Below are 6,232 nucleotides of genomic sequence, written 5' to 3' on the forward strand. Positions count from 1 at the left end.
TTCCCTGAACTTCACCATCTGTTTTTCACCACTGCCCATCTTCATGCTACACCACCCTCCCAGAAGTAAAGAAATGCTAAAACAAGAAAAGCAAACTTTAACTGTATGGTTATCACATTGATCTATGCCTCACATTTTTCACATGGACGTTCCTTAAAATGCAGTCACAAAAAGGAGAATGAAGTCAGTACAGAGAAAAATGAAAGGAAATTGGGATCACTGTACACACAAAAATAAGCCAAGGAAGAGAGAAACTGAAGGATATATGATATTATATATTTCATATACAAGTAAAATTATGCCTGTCTGTAATAGCTCAGATAACTTTGGGGCCAGATCTTTGTACAGTGCAAACAGGTCCAAATCTACCCAGTTTATTAGCTGGCTTCATATGGTGAGCAAACACCAGATGAAGAAGAGGGACAACTGTTTTAGAGTTCTGCCTATATTTTATTCTTACATGTTTCCCTAGAAATTTAAATGAAACATGCTGTCCAGGCCAGTTAAGTGCATTAAAAATGTGCATTCACAGTCCTGAACAGGACTTTGGAACACTAACTCTAGTCCCATGAGACAGGACTTTTGACAGCAACATCCCTGTAAGATATTGCTGCTGAATAGTGTTCACACATTATGCTGCCCCCCCATTGCACCAGCTGAGCTTCTCATGTGCCCATGTTGGGAACGAGACCAGAGAACTGATCCAGCTCTGAAACCCTTTATGAGCTGGCTACCTCTACAAAGCTTCAGCCCCTGCCTGTTGCTGTGCTGTGACACTGGGTAATGTCACTGGTTTTATAGTACTGGATCTCTTCAGATCCCGTCACCTGGCTTAGCAGAGGCCTCAAAAGCCCTCAGGCCGAGGCCATAGAAATTCCAGCCCTCACTAGAGAAATGCAATTGTCAAAGCAGCAGTAGGAAGGTATCAGGTGTCCTCCACAGCAGTGCCTGGGAATGATTCAGATGAGTTAAGACAAATGTTTGCTTGAGCAATTAAAAAAAATACTTGTTCTGAAGTGGAAATGGATCCATACATCATAGCTCATTTGCTAGGAAGACCCACAATGTCTTTTGCATTACATCTAACTGTTAGGAAAATTAATTTAAGACATATCAAAGCCAAGTCATGTATAATCATTTTAATTAACATTATTCATGCTGTAACTTATGTACTGCACCGCATCCTTCTGGCCACAGGGCAAAAAAATTCTTTTAAATCAACAGCATTGGAAAACTAGCGTACAACTCAATAAACTGATGATTCCACATTTCCCAGAGCCTACTCTGTGTCAGATAATCTGGAGGCTGGGTATTTTCAACCAGATGAAGACAGCAGGGTGCCTAGGTTGTTACAGCACTGCTTCACCACGCAGCAGCATTACCACAAGCACCCGAATGGGAGAATCCAGCTACAGACACGGCTGTTTGGAGGCATGTTTGGAATACGAAGCCCTCGAGCCAGAGAAAAGCTACAACAATGGGAACAATTTGTCAGCTCCCTCGCAATACTTCATCCACTTATCTCAAGCAGGACTCGTGGACTGAGGGAGCCCTCATGCCAGCTGCAGGAACTCACCTCTGCTGAGGGCATCGCAGGAGGCTTTGTGATCGGGATGCACATTTTTTGAAGGGAAAGCCACCGAGCTTTCCCATCAGCTATCTCCTGAAGGGGAATGCCACACTCCTGCTAGCAAGGAGTCTTGGTAACAGTGAAAAGAAACACCTTTATAAACACAGAACCTCTGCTCTGCACGTTCACTAAGCACAGTGACCTGCTGCCGTGGGACCAGGACGCAACGGGCTTTCCCTACACGCGAAGCGAATCCAGGAGCGCCGTCCGCGGCCCAAGCGGCACTTGCAGCCCTTTGCCTCCGCCAGCAGCAGCGCAGCGAAGGCCCGCTCCGCAGCCCTGTGCCTCCGCCAGCAGCAGCGCAGCGAACGCCCACTCCGCAGCCGAGCCGTGCAGACCGGGCCCCGCTGCCCCCTAGGCCCCTCAGGCCCGGGCGGCGGCGCCACCTAGCGGCTCGTTGGAGCAGCGCCGCCGCCGCCCCGCGCGGGCTCCGGCCCTGCCCTCAGCAGCCCCGGTTACCCGTCACCAATGACGTGCTCTTGTTTTGTCGACGACTCATTTCCTTAATTATCTCTGGCTGACAGATTAGAGCGTCAAGTGGCTCATCGGCTAGACAAGCGGCTCATTAATTTTTACAGCAGCGTATTTTCACATTGCTGCGGTTATTTCATGGCTACGGTTTGACCTTGCACCAAGTTACTAAACACTCCAAGAAAGCCACCCAAATATGGTAACTTTGACACAAAGACCAGGTTTTGGCTTTCCTTTCCAAGCAGCAGTTAAGGTCAGCAGACATTCTAAAGCCACACAGAAAATACGTCTGTACACGCACAAAAAAACTCCTCATCTCTTAAAACCAAATGTATCCACAACCCAATTTACACTCCTCTTATGAGCACCTCACACCCAGCTTCTCCCTCTAGATTTCTGCAAAGCTAGGGGAAAAAATGTCAACAGTCTTTCTGAAAGTTTCCCCCTGCTTTAAACACACCTCACCACTGTGTGAGCAAACTCCAGTTGCAGCTGCCCTGGTATAAGCTCCCTACTCCAAAAATTACCAGTAATTTTGCAGTTTATTTCTAGGATGGCTGAAACTACGCAAAAATCATCCACCAATAAGACTGACACACATAAAAGGAAAAAAAAAATATTTATTGTTACATAGCAACATTTCCTCATGTTTTTTAAACAAAGTCTAAAACAAGCACAAACTAATCTTGATATGTCTTCGTAAAGAAATGGAAATGCTGCTCCATGGGCATTCTCCCCCTAGACACTGTGCTTGCCTTGGCAACTGCAAAAGAAGTTGGAGAGTCCTAGCTTCTTTATGGTTCCTTCAGGTGCAGTATGTAATTCCCTCCCCTCCAAGCACTGCTACTGGGTTGATTGTCCTTTAAATAAGTCTAAATTGACAAGCATTCACATTCGTCACCCAGCTTCCTTCAAAAGCAAGAGCTAGCATGGACAGCTGCAAGTGAATAAATCCAACCAAGAAGCTGCAGCTGAACAGGTGCTCCAGATCCAGCATTCCTGCAGAGCCACCACCATGCAGAATGACCAAATACTTTTTTGTGGAGGGTGGGGATAACAATGAAACCTTGTTAGTTGGACAAGCCGCAGATGTGAAATAAATGAAGGCTGTGAGTGATGAAGTAACTAATTCCCAGTTTGCATCATCCCACCTATACTAACACTGGAATCTGAAAGAAGAGCACCTTACCCACAGGAACAGCCACGCTGGCATTAATCCCCTTAACCTGGATGCCAGCACCATCAAAGCTTTCCCATGCCACCCAGCTGGCTGGCACCAGAGTAAAGGCAGGCCCTCAACCTTACTAACAAGTTCACCCAGCTGGGCTGCAGTTGGGTCCACAACCGCCCACCCAAATATAACCAAAAATATGTCAGAGTTCACACTCACTGGGATAAATTCTGAACTGCTCCCTGTCAACAGCCAAGGCTGCTAAATACGAATTACACTAAAAAATGTTCAGTATGTACAGGAAAGCAGCAGAAACATGACTAACCATGCCACCTGATGGAAGCATCAGCTTCATTTTGCATCACCTATTAAGATTACAAACATCACTGACAATGGTTTGGGTTTTTTTCCTCCTTTCCTTCTTTTTTTGCTGCAACAATAGTGAGAAGGTAGTGTTGTAGACTGAAGCAAACTTCTCCTGGAATATCAGGTGGTGACTTCTCTATGAGTGACCTGAATTTAAGGGCAACAGGGAACAACTGGAAAGCCAATTCTGCTTCTCAAGGTCTCCCAACCAAGCAGTAGCAAGAGATGGCAAGCTCACAAGAGGAGAAAAAAAGATCCCTTTGTCCACTATTTTGTATCCAAGAATTCTCCAGTTTGACTTTATGTTACACTTGTGTCCCAGTTTCAGCTGGGATAGAATTAATTTCCCATTTTAGTAGCCAGTACCAAGAAGTGCTGCATTTTGGATTGAGTGTGAGAACAATGCTGATAACACACTGATTTTTCTCTTGTTGCCAAGCCGTGCTTACTCTAAATCAAGGTCTCCTCAGTTTCCCATGCCATGCCAGGAGCAGACACAAAAAAAGACTGTAAGGAAACATGGCCAAGATAGCTAACCTGAACTGGTCAAATTAATATTTCAAGCATAGAACATCATGCCCGGGTATAAACTGGGGGAAGCCATCCCAAATGGTGCCATGTACAGCTCAGGGAGAGGCTGGGGATTCATCAGCAGGTGGTGAGCAACTGTATTGTGCCTCATTTTTCTTGAGTTTTCTCTGTACCCTTTTTACCTCAATTAATAGTATTACCATTGTATTTCAATTTTTCTCAATTATTAGACTGATCTTATCTCACTCTAAGAGTTTTACTTTTTTTCCTGATTTTCCTCTCCATTCCCTGAGGGAGGGAAGAAAGGGGAAAGGAAACAAGCAGCTGCATAGTACAGTTGCCCACTGGGGTTAAACTATGACAACTTGTTAAGCCAACAGTGGCACTGCTAAAGTCAATGTAAGCTGGGCTTTAGAAGTCAATGCACATGTATGTATGGATAAATCCTTTCTTTAGGATTTTTCCCTCTTGAGAAGTTGAGAGGCTTCAAGAACAAAATGCAAACAATTCTTATCTGCTGCTGTGGAATGCAACAGGTGGATCTGTGATTGGTCTCATCTGGTTGTTTCTAATTAAATGGCCAATCACATATCCAGACTGTCTCAGTCAGACACAGGCCTTTGTTATTCATTCCTTTTCTATTCTTAGCTAAGCCTCCTGATGAAATCTTTTCTTCTATTCTTTTAGTATAGCTTTTAACATAATATATATCATAAAATAATAAACCAAGCCTTCTGAACATGGAGACAACTTTCTCATCTCTTCCCTCATCCTAAGACCCCTATGAACAATGCATCAATACAGTATTAAGAAATCACGCTAAGGAGTAGCTGCGTGTTGGTCTTTTCACCTCCTCCATCAGCACTGCTCATCTGTGTCTTCACAGCAGAAGTATTATGGAGGGAATGTGCTTCACTTGTGTCTGTTTCTGATACAAGTCTCTTACATTAACAGACCATGAAGGTATTGCACATAATGCCACAGATTTGTTGTTAATTTACATTTAGAGGAATCTAAATGCATCTGTCATTTCAGGTCTTCCTGCAAAGTAAAGGAAAGAATCAATTTCAATCACTTTTTCTATACGCAAAGTTGTTAAAGTACCTGATTTACAGGTCAACTGAGGCACATCCTATGGTGCTTTAATCCGCATTCCGTTTGATACATTTTGTGCCACAGATTTAATACAGTTCTACATCTAGTTTTGCCCAGAACCACGTACTACATAATTGTGCTTTGTCTTGATTTATGCTATTGAACAGTTTCTACAAGGACACACTAAGAAAAAGCAACAATTTTCCTAGGGTTCTAATTTCTCTCCCATCATCAACTGTTGTAATTCATATGCTCTTCAATTCTGTTTGCAAATTGCTCAGAAAAACATGCAACAACAAGCTTATCTAATTTTCACCACGTTCTTTCCTTTCCTAAAAGCTGTACCTTTCTTACCTCAATCTGCTTTTCAATACTTACTTTATTTACTCATTATCACAATCTTATTTTTGCTTCTGCCAGTAGCTTTCTCCTGCCTCCAACTCTTTGGTAATGCTCCCTATCTCATTGTTATTTCTCAGTCACTTTCCTCAGTAACCATATTTTTTCTTTTCCTTGCTTGTATCTTGGCAAGTTGTGGAAGCTGGGAGATTTAATGATCTCATGGAAGTGTGGTCTCTGTGATGCATCACTTCAGCTCTGTGTTCTGGTTAAAGCTCGCAGAAGATCTCCCTCAACATCCAACCAACTACCAGAATCTCTCATTTCACTATTTCAGCCCTGTGAAACCCATCACATTTATCCTTGTCTAAATACAAATCCGCAGTGGCAATTCTACACCTTTTAACCAAACCATGGGTAACAGCATATGAGCAGCTTTTTTAATTTAGTCTGCTAACAGCAGAGAGCTGCCACCAACTGCTTCCTACAGCATGGAAAACAAACCAACCTGCATAACATTTTTAAGAAGCAAAAAATGGCTGCTGATAGCTGGATAGTGTTAGGTCATAACTGCACAGCTAACAGGTATGCTAACACAAGGACAAAAAGAAAGAACAAGAAAAACTTTG

Source organism: Serinus canaria, chromosome 2 (genome assembly GCF_022539315.1).
Source record: "Serinus canaria isolate serCan28SL12 chromosome 2, serCan2020, whole genome shotgun sequence".
NCBI lineage: Eukaryota > Metazoa > Chordata > Aves > Passeriformes > Fringillidae > Serinus > Serinus canaria.